Below are 19,881 nucleotides of genomic sequence, written 5' to 3'. Positions count from 1 at the left end.
ATTCTAGCAATGAGCAAAGGCTTACACATAATAGGTGTTAGATAAATGTTCAGAGAATGAATAAAGATGCTAGCAACAAGTTATTCAAAAGTAGTATTATCTTTCTCGCAGACTTTTCCTAAACTCCCTCTAATTTGGAGAGGGTTTGCTTTTTCAGCAGAAATTATACATTGATATATTATATGCATGCTTGTTAGAGGTGATTTTATTGTTTTATTTCTGTAAGTAATTAGCCTGTTTTCCATGCCTTCTGTGATACTAATTAAGAATATTTAGTACAGAATAATTCACTCAGCTGTAACTTTAGCAGTTTCTTACTTTTTACCACTTGTCACTGAAGATGTTGTAACATAACTATAATATCATATATCCATTATCTCTAGGAGCTTCATAAGCAATTTCCAGGGGCTATTTGCTTCACTGTTGAGATTTTGTTCCTTCGGAAAGATTTCCATCAGTGTTTTTCATTTCCTTTGGAGGGAAGAAAAGCACAAATAGTACGACAATATCTTACAAAATGTGCTTTATGAACAAATATACTTATAAAACCTGGTTTCTGAAATCCTGACACAAATTGAAAGGGCTTCAGCACTCACTCCATCCTCCAACCCCTAACACTTTCCCTAGAAAAATCCATGGCAGTTTCTGCCTTATGAAAAATCTTTTAATCCGAGCCATGGCATTTGTGACTTGGCTAATTATGAAGTACAATTAAAAGATGATTAAGAATTTGTCCCTTCTTAGCCAGAACTCAGAAAGTGTTCTCTTTGTTCTCACCTATTTAATCACCTTTGCAGTCATTTCCAATCTAGCTTTACTCCTCTTGACATATCCCAAAATAGCCTTTTTAATTCTAGCCGGAGATGTTTTCTTCTTATCTGATCTGGCGCTGTCTCCTGCTTTATTGGCTGCCATCAAATGAGATACCCTTTCAAACCATCTAAAGTCATGGATGCCTCACTTTTCATGTTATAAATCCCTGAACTTTTGCTTGTCTTGGGTGAGTCTTCGGAGTAGGACTAAGCATCCTAGAGCCTGTGTCTATGCCAATAAAATGAACAAGGGTTTTTTATTGTTGTTGTTGATTGCTTTTGTTCTGTTTTGCTTTTAATATCCTGAAATGCTGATGAAAAATATTCCAATTCCTACTCCTCATGCCCCTGAAGCTTCCACTGAGAATTTTAAAGGAATGGAGAGAGACGGTCTGTCACAGAAGAAGGGAGACATGGTAATTTTAGACATAGGGAAGGGCAGGTGTGACGACTCAGAAGTGAGAGCAAGGAAGTGGTGTTGGGTGGTGCCATGGCCATTGCTATAGGGGTCCTGGAGTCAGGTGATGGCTCTGAGTAGCTGTCATCGACGTCTCAGGAACCAACCTGATACCTTTGCCTTTGCAGCTCAGATAAGCCACAGTGATGTAAGGGCCCACATCTGGGGAGAGAGTGCCCTCTAACGATTAGGAGCACTGGCTCAGGAGCCACACGGCCTGGTTAAACTTACCTGCAGCATAACCTTGACCAAGATGCTTAACCTCTATGTGCCTTAAAAATGGCCATTAGAATACGGCGCTCAGAGATTGGCGTGACTATGTTTTAGTCAACATTTTTGAGGTACTGGTCTTGCCAAACATTTTCACATAAATTTTTTTACATAAGAATAGTTTGTAAACTTAAAGGCACTTAAAAAATATAAATGGTTACACATTTTTTCTCAGTTAATGAAGAAAACCTCTTTGTAGTTTTCTTTATTGTCAATTATTATCTGCATTTTAGTAATAAAAAAAATAGAGAATCAAAGAGGTAAAGTGATTTGTTCAAGGTCATGCCGCTGAAATCCTGAGCCACAAACCCACAGTGAGATTTTTAGTCCAGTGAGATTCCCATGACAACTCAGCTCCCAGCAGTCTGCTTTTAATCAAGTGCCAAAGCAACACTCAGCTTCCTGATTCTCCTACCAGCCACCATGCTGCTGAATCTCTCCAAGAAGTCCACTCCACTGAGACCTTGGTAACTATACATTAGCCACCGGACCCTCTTCTCTTCTTAAATCTTGGCCTCCTAGACTACAACTCCTCTGGCTTCCTGGCTGAAGCCCTAGATCTGCTTTCTGATTCTAACAAATTTGTAGGACCAACAGAAAAGGATTTGCTTTCGTTCTCTTGTGGTCACACTTCCCAGCCGTTCTCGTTTCCTCTGTGCCGTCAGTGGTTTGTGCCCACCTGTTAGAGGCCAGCTCCTGGTGTGTTGAAGTCCCATGGGGTCAGTGGTTAGGAGTAAACTTGGAGCAAATCTGTGCGTGATTTTCTCTGCAACACTTGGCTCATTTCTCTTATTTGTTCTCTTTTGATAGGATCCTATTCCCTATGTGTGCAAAATAAAAACAAATTTGGGCAAAAAAAATAATAATAAAGATTTGCTTTTGGTGGTTTGAAGATATGTGTTTCTACAATTGTTACTTGCCATCATCAGCAGGGAAGAACATGCCTTCTTGACCAGTGCGGAGACCCAGGCCAGTGTCTTATGTTGGGGGAAGCGTGGTCGTGCTAGCCAAGGCCCCATGGGGAGAGGCTGTGCGCTAAAGGAGTGGAACGAATTTGAAGGATAATTATATTACCTCACTCATTAAAATGGAATTATGAACGTCAAACTAAAGGACGGAATATCAGAAGAAAAGACATCTGGAAGAACTTTCCTGAAAGATGAGGCCTTTAGTGAGGTCAGTCAGTGAAAACACCAATGTGTTAGGCTCACCTGGGCCCAGACTTGGTAAACACTGGGACATAGTGGAAAGTTTTGTTGAAACCAAATCAGAGAAGGTTTTAAATAAGGAGAATTGGAGTTTGGGTCATAGACCAGGATGTGTAGGTTTTGAAGAATTTCATGTCTATGATACCTTCCTCTCCATCCTTAAGATGTTTAAGAGAGTTCAAGTAAGTCCTAGGAAAGGTTTTTAAGGACTTGGAAAACCCCATGTTGAAAGACGATGCTTTAATTAAAAGAACAAAAATTGTAGCACCAAAAGCTTCTTCTCAGTGAACACCTTCTGTGTGCCACATGTAGTGCAAAATGCTTTCTATACATTCTCTTATTTAATATTTCTTGCAAACCTATGAGGCACACACTAGCCCCATTTTCATCAGAGGAAGCTGACTTTTATGAGCGGTTTCTACAGGCTCACTGTTGTTGAGACTGCTTTAGAATTATAGTCATGTCTTGATTATCCAAGGAGATTTTGAACCTACTTTTCTAATGATGCACAATTTATCAAACATTTGCCCATTTCTATCCAGATGACCTTCTGTGGAATATTTCTAGAGCACACACACTGACTTCCTGGCTTTCATGGTGTGAGAATGTTGTTTTGAAGATCTGAACTTAAATAAATTTATTTTGAAGCCATGCTGTGGTGGGAAATAATTCAATATAAAATCGGGCAGACTTTTATCAAGGAATTTCTAACGGAGGCAGAACAGCCTGGGATCTAAGGGTATAGACTCAAGAGGTGGATGTCTGGGTTTGAATCCAATTCTGTCACTTATTAGTAGTGTGACAAATCATTTAACCTCTTTGTGCCTTCATTTCCTCCTCTGTAAAAGGGAGATAGTGACAGTAGCCTACCTCATAGGGTTGTTGAGAGAATTGAATGAATTAACCAATTTAAAGCACTTGGAACCATGCCCGATATGGAGTCAATACTCTGTAAACATTGGTCATTGTTTTTATTGTAATTATGTGACATAGATAATTGTCTTGTGTCTTATTTCTCTATTCAATAAATCATTGTATTCTTCTGCTCAAGTCCTTTCATAACTCCGCATTCCTTATAGAATAAATTACAATAACTTTGATTTTTGATTGTTTAGCACGTGCTGTGCTCTGTGACAATCGTATGATCCCATGGAATCCACACAACGATCATAAAAGGTTGGCAGTGTTTTTAACACCATTTTACAGATTAGAAAAATGGGATTCAAAGAGGTTTTCAAACTTGCCAAAGATAATAATGTTAACAGTGGCAAATTTTGAATATAAACCCCGTTTTGTATAACTTCAATGCTCCTAATCACTGTGTTATAATTCGTTACCTCCCTGCCTCCCACCCCGTGCTCGCCCAGTACACTTCACACATTGTGGCATCTACTTTGCCAGCCTGTCCTCACCCAGCTTCCCAAAAGTTTACACTCTACCTGGAATATTCGACGCCTTGCAGCATTCTAAGCTCTTGCATGTCCTGTGGCTCCCCATATACTGTTCTCACCATCTCCAATGCCTTTTCTGCTTTGTAAATCAGGAGGGTAACTACTCATCCTTCAAGAATTACATCATGCCACCTCTTCTTTGAGGTCCTCTCTTACTTTTTAAAGCAAGATTTCTTTTATCTCCATGGACTAATATCACCTTTTGCACAATGCCCCCAATTTTTCCTTTTTTAAAAAAATCTTTGTTTTCCCCACAAGACTGTGAGCCCTCCAAAAATAGATGACTTTTACTTTCAATCTTTGCCTCCCCTGGAACCCAGATCTGAGTCTTTTAGAAAGTAAGCAAGTCACAAAATTATAAAACAAACAAACCTATGAATAAAAAATTCAGGTTATTTTCTAGATCAGCACTGTCCAATAGAATTTTTTGTAACGATGGGGCCGGCCCGGTGGCGCAACGGTTAGGTTCGCTCGTTCCGCTTCTCAGCGGCCCGGGGTTTGCCGGTTCGGATCCCAGGTTCGGACATGGCACAGTTTGGCAGTCCATGCTGTAGTAGGCATCCCGCATGTAAAGTAGAGGAGGATGGGCACGGATGTTAGCTCAGGGCCAGTCTTCGTTAGCGAAAAGAGGAGGATTGGCAGCACTTAGCTCAGGGCTAATCTTCCTCAAAAACAAAAAAAAGAATTTTTTGTAACAATGAAAATGTTCAATATCTGTCCAGTATGGGAGCCACTAGTCCCATGTGCCGGTTGAAACCATAGAATGTGGCTGATGCAACTGCAGAACTGTAGCTGTCATTTATTTAGTTTTAAGTAATCTAAATTTCAATAACTATGTATGGCTAGTGGTTCATGGACTGGACAGAACAGTTGTGGAGTTAGAACTGGAATAGATTTTCCTGAAGGTTCCTCTCCAGTACGCCTTGTCCATGTTTCCTTCTCAGTTCTATGCTGTATCTTATATTCAGTCAAAGTCAGGAGGTTACATATGTTGGAGAACAGAGATTTTAAGATGCTACAATGAGACAGCAACACTCTTCTATTAGCACACTATAGCTCCCTCCGCTGAGGGAATAATGGCTCTTCAGAAGGAAAATTTGGGTTCTTAGAACCATCCGGGTAATTACAGCAGTAATTTTGGTGAAAGGATTGGCAGTCTTCTCCCCTGTCTTTGGACTCCTGGAGGATATTTGGGGCCTGAGTAAGATGTCTGTGTTAGGTGCATTCAGGTTCTCCGCAGAGCTAAGTGGGAAGAGACATCGGCCTCTCTTTATCTGCTTTCACTGGACCCCCCTGATATTATGCACGTATATCTGTTTTCCATTTGTCTTTTTATACTGTCATTACTTGTTCATGTTCTGTCTTCTCCCCATCCTAAGTGACTTTGTTGAGAGCCAGACTCTTTTTCTTATGCATCTTTATTTCCCTAGGACTTACTATAGCACTTGACATAAGGAAGAGGGTCAATAAATGTTTGATGAATGAATGAATGAACATTGAATCGAGGAATAAGCCAGCAACTCCTGGGACTCCAAGGGGCCTAACATATCCATCACAGAAGAATGAATACTATGCCAGAGGGATACTAGCCTGCAGCGGTGTCACTCACTAGAGAAGGAGACGTATGGGAGCAGAATCCTGGCCTGTTCATAGGACAATTACAAAGAAAAGCCATCATGCATTCTAGGCCTGTCCAGGAAGTTAAATTGGGTGGAGTTTCAGTCAAGTTGGCAGTACCATCTTGCAGTCCACCTGAGGGAGTTTGTATTCAATGAATAGGAAGCAACAAGATGTTTTAACAAAGCCTTTTGTCACAATCCTTGCTTTGGCTGGAGAGCTTGCCCGGCCTCCCTGGGTTCTGAAAAGAACTTGACCAGTAGATATGTAACTCTTCCTTTTTGCACAATCTTTGTCTGAAAGGCCCTGGGGAAAAATGTGAAAGTGATGAGAAAACCCCAGAAGTGCACACGGCACATGCACACATACACACACTCTAGGAGATGGGAGTAGCCAGTTAAATGCTTAAATGGAGCATGGAGGCATTCATCTCAGTTGAACTTAATTCAGTTCAATAAAAATCTAGTGAGTATCTACTTTATGGGGAGATCCATGAATAATTAAGACACAGTTGCTTCCTTTAAAGAATTCGCAATCTAGTACAACAGAAAGAATTGTAAACTAATAACTTGTAACACTGTGAAGAATGCACAAATAGAGATGAGCTAGGTCCACTGGTGGCACAAAGGGAGGGACAGTTGGCTCTACTCCAGTTTGTCCTGAACGATGAAATTCTTTAGAAATTCTTTAGCTACCTCGGCTGGGGGAGGGTGAAGTAGAGACTTGGAAGGGAAGGAAAGGACTCTCCAGTTAGAAGCAAGAGCACAGGCAGAGGCACAAGGGTGTGAAGAGCATGTTGGGGGTGTTGGAGGAGAGGCGGCTGGCTCTCCCAGAGGAGACCATGGAGGTATGCATTTCATCAGAAGGTTGTTCTGCCTTTCTGGAGTTTGAGAGATGATTCTTACTATTATATACAAAATGGATTGACAGAAGGAAAACCTCTAAATAAGAAGGTCAGCTGAGAAGCTATTATAGCAATTTCAGGCTGAGAGGTTAAGGGTCCCAGATAGAACTATGGCTATGAAAATAAAGAGCAAGACTTTGCAAGGTGTATTCTAGAGAAGTGATTCTCAACCTCCCTTCTGTCTGATAACTCCTGAGAATAAAACATACTTCGATCTGTAAGAGTGCTGGTATGCTACAGAAGTGTTTCTAGAAAGGAATGTGGGGGTATAATTTGGAAAATCACCCCAGATGATTCTGGTATCTAAACCACCGTCTAGCCACCCCGCCAAGAATGATCTCTATTCTAGAGGAAGAGCAGAACTTTGTGAGGGCCTAGAAGTGGGAGCGATTGAGGCTGAAGATCTAAAAAGTAAATGTTACCATTTATTGAGAACCTATAATAAGCCATGTTCTTGGAAGTTATAATTTAATTTGATCTTCACAACATCTTATAGGGTAGTATTCATCCTCGTTTTACCAAGAAGGGATGGAAGTTCAGCGAGATTCTGAACCTTCTCCATGTCCCTTACTATGGGAGGCCAGCCTGGATTTGAGTCAAGGGCCACCTGATCACAAAGCCTGAGCCCTTTGGAGCATGTGACACTACCTCTCTCTGGCAGCTTTAATACTGTGACCTGAGGAAACCCTAGCATTGTAACAGAGGGGTGTCATTATAGTAAAGAAGAAATTGGCAAAAGGGATAGGTTTCGGGACAAAGATGCCAAGCCAATACTCTGATCTGCTGCCTTCTAGAGCTACCTTTTTTCTCCAATATCCCCACTAGAGTGTATCAAAGAATGATGAAGGATCACGCGCTAATTTGCTAGAAGTGCATGGAAGGGAAATGAGAGAGCCATTCATTCGTTTTTTTTCAATCAACACATATTTATTAAACTAATATATTTCAGGCACTTTGCTCAGCATAAAGAATAAAAAGGAATATTTATAGGCTTTGCTCTTGTCCTTGAGAAATCCATAATTTTGTGCAGGCTAAAACATGTAAAATATAATTCTAGTGGAGAGTGCTAAGTGGTCAAATAGAGATGTGTGGAGGTGTCATGAGAAAATAGCAGAGGGAGGGACTAGGTCCTTCCTAGAGATTGAGAAAGTCTTCACCTAGCTAGTTATGTGACAGCTGTTCCTTAAAGAGCAGATTAGGAAATTTGGCCAGTGGAGAAGAGAGAAAGACATTCCAGGAGTTGGGGACAGCAGGGCAAAGGCACAGTGAACTGCAAGTGTTTTGGGAGATGCAAGAAGCTCCATGTGGAGAGAGGTGAAAAGGCAGGCCAGGATTATAAAGGGCTTTGTACTCTCTTCTTAGGAGCAGAAATCTTATTCCTGAGTGTGGTGTTAGTGGAGGCAGGGTGGAGGCTGGGTGGGGTGGCCGTGGGTGGGGGGAGAATGTTAGGGAGTGGAGGGAGATGGCACGAGATTGGCGTTTCAGAAAAAAATTTTGAGAGCTAATGGGGAAGGATTTGATTTGATTGGAGGAGTATGGTGCCAGCAGAACAGGATCAGAGCCTAAAGTCCCACCTTAGGCAGAGCCTGAGTTCATCTGAACTACCGCCCCCGCCCCTTCACACACACACACACACACACACCCCGCACACACACTCACTTCCTTGGAGGGTTAAATAATTTTAGAGGTCAAGTGTGAATGAAGGAGCATTTTTCCCAGCACTTGCTGGCCTGGAGAGTCCAAAATTGAGGGCTGCATACCTACTTATAAAATGAATCAATGCCTCAGGGCCTTCCCCATAGCAACAAAATTAGTCCCTCATACCTAGACATTCCAGCTTCCTTTGTTTTTGCTTCTCATGTTGCCTGAAGGCTCTTCTCTTGGCTTGCATAATTCCTTCATCTAGCTGGGGGCCTCGTAACAACTCTGTGGTGCTGCTAATATTTCATTGTCATTTTCAGCTCTGTTACATCTTTCTCTCAATCATTCTTTAGAGCAGGAGATGTCATCTAGGGGGTTCTGCAACTTGCATAAATGAGTTATGAATCCTCATGCTTTCAAGTGGGTTACCAAACCCCTTCCAAGAGGAACCAGGCATCTGGTAACTCCAACGTGTGAAAAGGACATTATGCATATGTATGCAGACGCACATGCCCTACAGTGTTTCTGAAGTACTTGCCATGTATTCACTCACACAGGCACCATATGCAAGGGGACCGGAGGATTGTTCTTTGAAAGGAAAGTACTTTAACATATCCCTTCTTTCCTCTCTTCTCTTTACAATTCTTCAGCTCTCTTTTTCTAAACCCAGGAAAAGAGTAAGGAAAAGGTTTGAGTGTACACATTATGTGTTATATCCAGCTTTGCACACATGTAAGCAGGTAAACATCAGTAGCTACAGGAGAAAGTAAGAAAAGCAACAAAGCTCAGTCTATATGTTCACAACAATGGAAACAAAATCAGATAGCTGGGTCACTTGACATAGATTATTTTGCCTGAACTATCTGGATTGTGGAGAGCAATACTAACGAATTTAACCAGAAGCATCCAATAACTTGAATTTTTCTATATTTTCAAATGTAATGTAGATGCCACAGAACATCACAGAAAGGCAAATCACGGCAGGCTAGAGATGCTCCAGCAAAAGGACCCCTCTGGAAATCATATTGCTTTATTTAGACTCGAGGTCAGATTTTGATTGAGACTCAGCTTTGACTTAAACCTGGATTTGAATCCCAGCTCTGATGCTAACTTGCTCAGTTGACGTTAAGCAAGTCGTCTTGCGCCCCCTTATTCCCTAGACTTCTCTTTTGTATGAAGATGATAATACCTACTTCCTGGAGTGGTTATGGGGATTAAGTGAGTTATATAACCTTTGCAATGGTGCATGGCACTCAGTAAGTACAACTTGTATTGTTTTTACATTGCTACATATTATCTTGGACACTTCATTTAGCTTCAATTTCCTTATTTCTAAAATTAGACTAACCATAACTATCCTACCCACTTTATATAGTTTTTGTGGAAATTAAAGAACAATGCATGTAAAGATACTTTGCAAATGGAAAAATCCCAAATTTTTCACCAGAAAGTGTGGCTATTATTATTTTGGAGGTACCTAGGCTGTCATAGTTGCAAGAATATTTGGGCAAAGTCCACTTGCAGTGGCTATAGAATGTAGATACAGATATAGAATGTTACTGATCCGCAGAGGAATTGCTGCATTCACTCTTCAAGCCCAGTTCCTGTCTACCTTTTTGTGTGAAAAGCTGCCAAATACTTCAGATGCGTATAAGGTGGACAGTATTTGGAACTGAGGATCGGGAGATCCTCTCTTCCCTTTGAGAGGAGTGTATACAAAGTGGAAACCTGAGCTTTTTCACATTTTACAACTGCTGAGCTGTTATCATTCCTGGAGCTTAAAGATTTATCATGATTGCCAAAGCCCACCTGATTGAGAAGCAGCCAGAAGCTCAGGTACTTGTAGATTCTGCCCGTCTTCACTTTCTTTCCCACCAAGATGGCTCTCTCATGCCTTTCTCCATCCTCTGCCCCTTTGTAGGGGAAGTAGAATGGGTCTCAAGAGTAGGGTAGTAGATTGGGCCCTTGACCAAGTTGTCAGGGACCTGCTGTTTACCATTGGGGCTGCCCAAATTTCCTTTCTTAGTACATTTCAACACTTTCTCTTCTGATCCCTGTGAGCCCGTGTGGCAGTGGACAGGGCTGGTGCAAAGGACTGCCTTTGGCATGGTCTGGCATCCTCAGAGGTGGGTTTGAACCTCACCCCTGCCAACTACCACTTGTAGCTGTTTGACCTGGTTTATGTTATTTATCCTCTCTGATACTTTCTTACTGCATCTGTAAATGAGGATGATCGTATATCCATTGAGGAAGATTTTTCTGAGAATTAGATGAAATAACATCTTTAAAATATCTTACAAAGAATATAGCGAAGAGCAAATGTGAAACTAAAATGTATTTTCCTTTTGCTTTGTACTAATTCGTTAACAATTACTTTGGGACCTTGTCTTTCTAGACCACTCTTTCCCTATCTATAAAATGAAGTTAAAGTCATCAATTTATAATTCCTGCACACTGAGGAGGGTGTAGAATTCCCGCACATCAAGTGCCATAAGAGAGGAATAAATGAGTACCTTCTTCTGAGATGTGTTTGCAAATTGGAGAGAAGGCAAATCAAAGGAAGCATGAGCCCCTCTCTTGGGGGGGTGGTGCCGCCCCCTAGCTCTCAGTGCACACAGGCAGGACAGCAGCAGACCTGCCACGAGGCCATAGTACCTGCTGGACAGTAATCTGCATGAGAGCAAGGACTCGGTCTGTTGTTGCCCGGCGTACTTGCTGAATGTTGAACTTTGGATGAGTAAATGAATTCACTGATGCACCTGAAATATTAATGTCTGAGTGTGGAGTCGGATCCGGGAGAAGAGAGCCTAGTGATCTTTCATAATAGCGATTCTCCTGGAACACTTCCTGAAGACACCCCAGAGTACTTTTGCAAACGCTGATTATTTTTTTTAAGCTTGTAGGCAGCTTTCTCTTGCCTGTCATACAGCTGTGAGCGTGGGAGCACAGTTCTCGGGGGACCTGAGCATATGTTCTCTCCCTGAGAAAATCTGGGAGAGAACCCCAAAGGATACATTGTACCCCTCTCCCAGCCAAGAAAGGAAAATTCTGCCTGAAATACTCCCTTGGTCAATGAGCAAAACTGTGAGCTGGGAATAGAACTTTATGAACGTTTTGTGTGTTAGAGTGAAGAGTGAATTGATATATGAGTTGGAAATTCTGGGTTCGATCTTTAATCTCTCACTCTAAGTATTGTATGATAAGCTCTTTGGGCTTCATTTTTTTCCCCAGGGCCTAAATAAGAAAATTAGGCCAACAAACATGGCAAGGTAGTTTCCAGCTCAATGCTTCCAGTTTTACTGGCATTTCGCAGAATTGTAGAGCCGGAAGAATACTTAGATTTTTCTTTTATTTTTAAAGATTTTATTTTTTTCCTTTTTCTCCCCAAAGCCCCCTGGTACATAGTTGTATATTCTTCGTTGTGGGTCCTTCTAGTTGTGGTGTGTGGGACGCTGCCTCAGCGTGGTTTGATGAGTGGCGCCATGTCCGCACCCAGGATTCAAACCAATGAAACACTGGGCCACCTGCAGCGGAGCGCGTGAACTTAACCACTCAGCCACGGGACCAGGTCCTAGATTTTTCTAGTTCAGCTTTCTCATTTCACAGATGAGAAAACTGAGGTGTAGAGAGGTGACATCATTTGCTGGAGGCCACAAAACCATTTAGAAGCAGAGCTAGGATTAGAACCAACATCCTCAGCCTGCCAGTCCAAAGGTTCTTAACCTTCTATGAGTCAGAATCCTTCTTAAAAATCTGATGAAGGGGGCCGGCCCAGTGGCACAGTGGTTAAGTTCGCACGTTTTGCTTCTCAGCGGCCCGGGGTTGGCCGGCCCAGATCCCGAATGCAGACATGGCACCACTTGGCAAGCCATGCTGTGGTAGGCGTCCCACATATAAAGTAGAGGAAGATGGGCACAGATATTAGCTCAGGGCCAGGCTTCCTCAGCAAAAAGAGGAGGACTGGCAGTAGTTAGCTCAGGGCTAATCTTCCTCAAAAAAAAAAAGAAAGAAAATCTGATGAAAGCTATGGACCTTCTAGGAGTAGGGGATGAGAAGGGGACAAATGCATCAAACACACAAACACGTAAAATTTGCAAACTATTTAAGGGAGGAGTCTTGGATTGCAGGTCAAAAGCCTTTCTGCTACACCTTATTACTCAAGGCAGCGTTAACAAAGCAGATGTTAAAAGGAAACATATTTAGATGCCATGGAAAGTGCCTCTGGATTTTTTTTTTGGTTTAACAACTTTGTACAGAGAGCATCTCAACACAACTGGAACAAGTTTGGGTTTGTATTTGCCCTCCAAGTAGTCTGACCTGATTTGTCGATGGCAGTTTCTGATTTTTAGAAAGCCAGTTCCCCCTTTAAATATCACAGTTGCTGTTCCTCTTACATATACTTCTGCTAAATTCAGGCCTCACTTTATGTCAGCTGTACCCAGAAAACAAAAGAAGGGGCTGGCTAAAACAGAAAAGGTTTTTGCACTAACTGTGTCCGAAGGTGGCCTCTACTCCTTAGCTCTTGGATTGAATCTTTGGGGTAGGTACGTTAGAATGCTCTGTTCTCCTTGAAAATATATAGTCCTGGACCCCATCCCTGATCTCTTGATTAAGAATCTTTAGGAAGTAGGGCCAAAGAATATGAATTTTTACAAACTCTCTGGGTACTTTTCATGCACACTCACATTTGGGAACTGCTTTCCTCAAAAATTCCCCAAATATTTTCAGTTTTGAATAATACCAATCTAATGATAATTCTATCTTAAGTGATTTGTTGGCCTTTGAAACATTAAAGTAATGAAGAATTCAGAAAGCGTATTTGAAAAACATAACTATTTTCATAAAACATAACTGTTTATGCTAAAGCTTGTAATTTTCCATTTTTCAAGCAAAATGTTTTTTCCCCTCACTTGACATAGAAGGAGCCGAAACCTCCACAATAGGCACTCTGTCGGGTATGGAGACGTCTTCCCTGTGACCCTCGTTTTCAAGAAGCTTCGTTAGTGTATACTCTTATTTTTACAGTCAAAATTGCATGTATTGAAGAATTACTTCCATAGTCCTGCTTTGTTTTTTCTTTTAATATAGAAATATTAAGTGTATTATTCCAAAAAATACTTTAGCAAATGGTGAATATAAAAGTTATATCTCCTCTTAGCATTAAACAAGCTAACACACACACTCAAATACTGGTAGAACCAAACCCATGTAAGAATTACTAAGTCTGACATTTTCTAACTTTAAAACACCTTAGATCTGAAAGTAAAAAAAAAAAAAGAAAAATTGTGATAAACAAGTGGATGGATATCTGTTACTTTGGATCAGGCTGAGTTGTTCAGATGTATTTGAAATACCTGCCCCAGACACCCTCCTACCAGTGAATGACCTAGAACCCCCGAGGCCGCTGAGCAGTGCAGGCCCTGGGTTAAGCTCAGTGGACTGTCTATTCCTGACCTTAGGCTTTTCTGGTTTTCCAGCAGCTTCAGAGAACTCCTGGGGATATTCATTCAGCTTCTTTTTACCCTCCTGTCTTTAGGTTTTGGATTTTTGAGTTTCCCAATGGGCTCACATCCCTTTCGTTTCTATATAGCAGCTTCTAGGTTCAGATCCCTCTATCCTAGTAGTGTGGTCAGAGCAAGATCACTCCATTCCAGCCTTCAAAGTTCATCTCAAGGGCGATAGAGAGAGCTTGGAAGCTTCCATTGAGTTGGAGCATAGGGTGTCTTTGGGGTCACTCTGACATGGCACTCAGTCAAAGCCCAGGTGCCCTGGACTGTCTGATGCTTGGCCCATAGAATGCCCACAGACTTTTCAGTTCTGTAAGCACATGCTTCATTAAGATTGGATTGTTTCCTTTTTTCCCACAGAGACTATGTCCCTATTGCAGTTTATTAAAACTACCCATGCAGCGCACCATTCTTCTTCCTGCTTATATTCATGAATGGCTTGTTCTCAATAGGAACATCCAGGTGGAGATCAATAATCAGTTTCCTAGTTAGGGCAGGGAAAAAAAAAAAAAAGAAAATCCATTGGTGCCCTGCATTCAGCTGTATTTAAGAGGTCTTATCATTAAAGCAGCAGCAGCAGGCATTCGTAAACCAAGCTTGCCGGCAGTGCTGGACATGCAGGATTAAAATAATCATCCATCAGGCTCTGTCTTATAAATGTTTTCCTTTGACTTTTGGCAGGATCTCCAACCTGAGCATATGCCAGTTGACATGGGAACACTGAGGCCAGCAATTTAAGGATTTTCACATTTCCTTGCAGTGGTAAGATTTAGAGATATAGCAATGAAGAACATTAAATATTACTGAGTTCTTGCTTTTTGCACTAGATATGAAACTGATGTTGTTTAGGTGTAATATTTTTTGACCAATACAGCTCTCTATTCAATTACCTTGCAAAACCACAGTAAACACGAGAGAAATCTATAATCCATTAACATTGAACTTAGTATTATTGGGATGGTTGACAATAGGGAAACTAATATCAAAATTAATTTATTCTGTACAATTGGACCAAGTGGGAGAAATGGTTTTCGTTTTGAACCATGAAACTCTGTCTACCCAGAAGAGAGGTAGTTATCAGAGCACAAAGGGACGCAAAGTATAAAATCATTGGGGAGAAAGAAGGGAAAAGTGATTCTGTTTTAAATACTTTAGGGGGTACTCATGCCTTTAATATGGGTCCAGAGACAGAGTTTCAAAAGAGCCAAATCTGTAGTCAATAAGAGATTGCATAAAAATGAGGATGCCTGATGCTGATGGTGATACACTGGACCCTCATTACCATCAGAGGCACAACCATGTGGATAGTCATAATGGGAAGATGCTGACAGATGGGTAGCAAATTGTGTTATTAGAAGATTGTTTTAAAAAGGGAAGTCTTCCACTCCCTGGTGTGGTTAACTGGAGTCAAACATGATCATGGAAGCCCCGGGTAGATTCTTGGGACCCTGAATTATTGAACTTAAGAGGTTAAATTCAGTAATAATACCTATTCCGTTACCAACTTCAAAGTGAGCCAGATCTTCTTAGGATGAGACTGTATTCAGCACACTCAGTTTTCTGAGGGCTACCATTTTAGTGTATTGGCTACACAATTTGAGTCCCATTTTCATGTGACCTTGTAGCAGGTCCGTGGTACATTAAATAAAATGTGACTTTTAGCCAACTTATTTGTTTCTTTTTTGTATACCAGACATGGCCTTATATCTGTGGATTTTCAAAGGGTATATTCTGGCAATTTAACATTCATGTTTGGTCTTCTAAGTATATTCCTCTCAAATCACCCCTGCTGCTTTATTCAGCTATATTATTGTGGTAACTTTTAGTTTAACAGCTTGTATTCACATCATCTGTTTATGGAACAATGGAAGAATGATTGTGAAATAGCCTGGAAGGTGCTTACTTAAACTGATACCTGGAACTGACAGTACAACTCCACACTTTTATACATATAAAAGTAAATGAATGTAACATTACGGTTTCTTTTATCTGAATACCACATTCTTCTTAAAAATTAAATTACTTTGCACTTGAGTTTAATGTTTTACTTCATGATTTATGTGTGCTTTCTAGGAACTACCACTAAAATCTAATTCCCACACGTAAGTCATGGTCTCTCACATATAAATGGAATTCAAGATAACATCCTAGTTAAAGAGTCATTAACTCTCAGATATGAGAAGGGCCAGAGTGAAACTGAACAGGGCTTTTTCAAATCCCCAAGGCTGAGCAATTTGAGGAGACAAAAAAAAAAAAATTAGTAAGAGAAACATGCATGTGATTGGGCTTAATGAAACCGTAAACCTCTGTGGAAGTGGTCCATCTAATAACTCACTCCTGGACCACAGAAGTCATAGTTTTATCTGAACTCTGTGTATCTAACTATGCTTTTTGTTATCAAGAGTGAAAGCCTAGCAAAGAAACCGGCTAGGTCATGCTAAACTGATTTATGCCATTTGGGGATGTGGGAAGGTTTTCTTGAAACTAGACTTGGAGCTCCTCATCTCTGTAGAGAGCCAGACGATCCTAAATCCTGTGCCTCCTCTGCAGGACGAGAGCACTGTGCCAGCCAGGTGGGCTTGTTGGAGAAGAATGCGTTGATGCAGAGTGGCATTAGTAGAAAGAGCAATGATTTAGGAATCAGAAGACTTGACATCATAGCTGACTCAGCTAGAGAAGATTTTTTCTTCTCCTGCCTCTGGGATCTTAAATAGGCATTTAAATATTTGGCCTTAGTTTTTAATCTGTAGAATGAGGTTAGTGCTCACTGTACTCCTCTGTAGATTTATCCAAAAATGAAATAGTAAATGGAAACACTTTGAGGAACTTAAAATCACAACACAGAATTTAGTGTTGGTAGAAAGTTGATTCCTTATTAATAACACGGGATTTGAAAGTTATGTCAAAATAGCATTTTCATAGATCTTTACAGATGTTTTCACTTTGAACAAAGGCTCTGAGCTCTAATATACTTGATTTTTCTCATTAAATTATGATAACAGCAAAAGTCAATTGTGTAGCTGTCTCTGACTTGCATCTGAACCTGTCTCTGATGTTTATGCTGCACTGATCCCAAATTTCAGTGTCCTAGAGTTACTCCAAAAGGAGAGCATGGGAGAGAATGAAGGAAATGTTTACAATACAATCCCTGTCAGCAAGACGGAGAGGAAAGGGCCTCTGTTGATCCTTGAGGTGAATCAGCCTTTCTCAGGCCTCCTTCTCTCTAATTCTTTTCAGATGTATACTTTTTACTAAACCAGATTCTCTGCTTATCTTCCTGCCCCTTATCTTCCTCCTCACCCCCTCCAGTCTCCTTTCTCCTCTCCTTCACACCTCAGAAAGTCCTTTCCTTGTTTATAGTCCAGGTTTTTTTTAGCTATTGACCCACAGCCCTCTGCTTCCATAAATCCTGCTTTAAGTGTTTGATCTCTAAGACAAATACACCCCATAGCCCTGAGTTTACTCTCTGACTCCATTTCATTACAAATGTTGTAGACAATCAATATGAATTGGAAGGAAAATATCTTGGGTCAAAAAACGCAATTTGCTTGAACACACCATAGTTTTTGCCCCTGCAAAGAAGTGTTCATCACTTGTCCTTTAAGAATAAAACCATAATTGTTGGAAAACGTCACCAAGATAATAAACAGGAAATTCCAACAATTACACATGTTATAGAAAATCTTACAGAACTCTCAGTTCATGTACTAATGTTAGAAGCAATGAAGGACTATGAATAATGGATGAAGTTAAATATAGTGGTCCAAATTTTTAGCCAGAGGGCTGGAGGAGAACGTTAGCATAGTGGATATGGGTCAGAGAAATTGGCTGACCTATGAAATACTGACCAAGATTATCATCCATTTAGTTTTTTTAGGGACAAAATTTGAACTCCATCCAAAGTTCACCATTGTGAAGATGCTTATGTATGTGCACTACCATCCTCTTCCTGGGCCCCAAGGTCCCCAACTGCATGCAAGCATCATTTGTACCTTCTCTGACTATGAAAACCCACCTTCATTTCTACTAATTTAATCTCCCCAGAGAACAAAAGTAACTAATGGTCTCTTCAAGCCTGGATATGGTTCATTTTGTCCTCGTGTTAGAACCTACCTTAAACCTTCTTTGGATCATAAAATTCTGAGTCTTATCTGGGAGAGTAACCAAAGAGAATTAAGATAGGAATAAAGCTAATTATGAGAAATGTTATCCTAAGATATTCCATCCAGATTTCCATGTGTTTATAACTGACCCAATTAGTCTGAAAACTGTAGTTTTTACTCATCACAGCAGACCATACTACTAACAATTCAACAAACCAGTTTTCTTGAGATCTGCTGATCTGGATACTTCTATTATTTGCAGTGTTCCTGATTCAAAAAGTAATTTCTCTTTTCAATCATTGACCTCTGCTTCTCCCCAAAACGGAGTGACATGTAATCAGCAAAGGGGGCTCCTTAGGATCCCTCCTGTACTTGGATCATAAAACAATGGAAATTGATAGAAAAACAAGTAGGGTGTTTAAAATCTCAGGGACTTTCATTAGCATTTCACCGAAGTTGCAGAAAACTGCAAGAATTTTGTATTCCAGTCACTCACTATTACTTTGTAGCTGATCAAAATAACCCATGACTAACAACAGGAACCAGAGAACCGCCATATCTACAACAGTTCCATCTATCACTCAGACATTTTTGGTGTAAGAAAGTCAAAAGTGAATTTTCTTCTTTTATTTTCAAGTTTTGCATCCGACAAAATGTCATTAGAGCACAGTGACTTATGGAAAATTGGGATAGATGGAAAGCCTCTGATAAAAGGCAGTCTTTATATCACTGGAGAATTCTACTGAATTGAGGGGAAAGGAGAGAAGTAGTTTTTAATAATATGTTCTCTGGTGTCTTATCAACCATCCACAAAAAATTTTAATTAACTATCTAAAGATACATTATAAAAATACATTGTAAAGGCATAATATGATCCTGGAAAACATTTTAAAAACTTAAAATTTCAATTTTTGTTTGGGAGTGTAGAGGGCAAGGAGAGCTGAGAAATGTAAAATGTGTAAGCATCCCATGATTTCATCCTAATATCAGGCAAGAAGACATGCTTTGACATCCCATCCCTTGGTCATGTACATTGTCTTTTAGACTGTCTGCTTATACGGGGGGTACGTGTGGACACTTGTGTGTGTGTGTGTGTATGAGAGAGAAAGAGAGACAGAGAGGGAGGGAGACAGAGAATGAGAGAGAATGTCTGAGAAAGTAGGAAGTACACATCATTAAAAGTGAAACTTTTACAGGCTACCTAAAAGGGCAAGATTTACCAAATATCCCATATCCCTTGCCTTAAGGAGTGACAATTACTGCTAAGACTAATCATCGTTTTAGAATTGTTCAAGGATTTGCTTTAATTCTCAGTTTTCTTGTGTTGTTCAATGAGCTATATCGTTATATTGTCATGGCACCACAATGACAACTATTATATCCTAGGATCCCTCTAAAATCCTGATTTCATAAACAGGAGATCCCATAATAAAAATAGATATCTCTAAATATTAATTTTCCATGTGAAAGACACTTATAACTGTTTAGTCTTTCCCTAGTCATTCATACACCCATTTATTTGTTGATTCATTCACTGAGCAAATATTTATTGATCACCAACTAGGCATTGCTGGGCATCATTTTTGTACTGGGGGTACTGAAGTAAACACAACAGATAAATCCTTGCCTCCGTGGATTACCTTCTAATGAAGGAGATGGGCAATGAACAAGATACAAATCTAAAGTGTATAGCATTATATATTCTGTACACCCATGTATATTTTATGTATAGAAGAATTCTAAGGAGAAAAAATAGAGAAGGAGATGTGAACCATTGCAGGGCTAGGGGTTTTAATTTTAGATAGAATGGCCTAGTAAAGCTTTTCTATGTAGAGATCTTTTGAAACTAGATTTGCAAGAAACTAGGGAGAAGCTGTGCAGACATCTTGGGGAAGAGTTTTCTAGATAGTG

The 19,881-nt window shown here is 40.4% G+C and overlaps 1 protein-coding gene across 15 annotated transcripts in view; it reads left to right on the top strand.

The window, feature by feature from the left end:
- Positions 1–19,881, top strand: part of SEMA6D (semaphorin 6D) — a 570,904-nt gene that overhangs the window by 182,710 nt on the left and 368,313 nt on the right. For 9 of the 15 annotated variants that reach the window (XM_070624829.1, XM_070624896.1, XM_070624782.1 and 6 more), the window contains exon 2: positions 14,549–14,629. The exons of the other annotated variants lie outside the window; for them this stretch is intronic. The gene's annotated coding sequence lies outside the window, so the exon portion shown is untranslated. The remainder of the gene's footprint in view (positions 1–14,548; positions 14,630–19,881) is intronic. 15 annotated transcript variants of the gene reach the window in all.

This window comes from Equus przewalskii, chromosome 1 (genome assembly GCF_037783145.1).
Source record: "Equus przewalskii isolate Varuska chromosome 1, EquPr2, whole genome shotgun sequence".
Taxonomy (NCBI): domain Eukaryota; kingdom Metazoa; phylum Chordata; class Mammalia; order Perissodactyla; family Equidae; genus Equus; species Equus przewalskii.
Note: the sequence above shows the minus strand (reverse complement) of the source record. Positions and strands in the feature narration are given on the sequence as shown.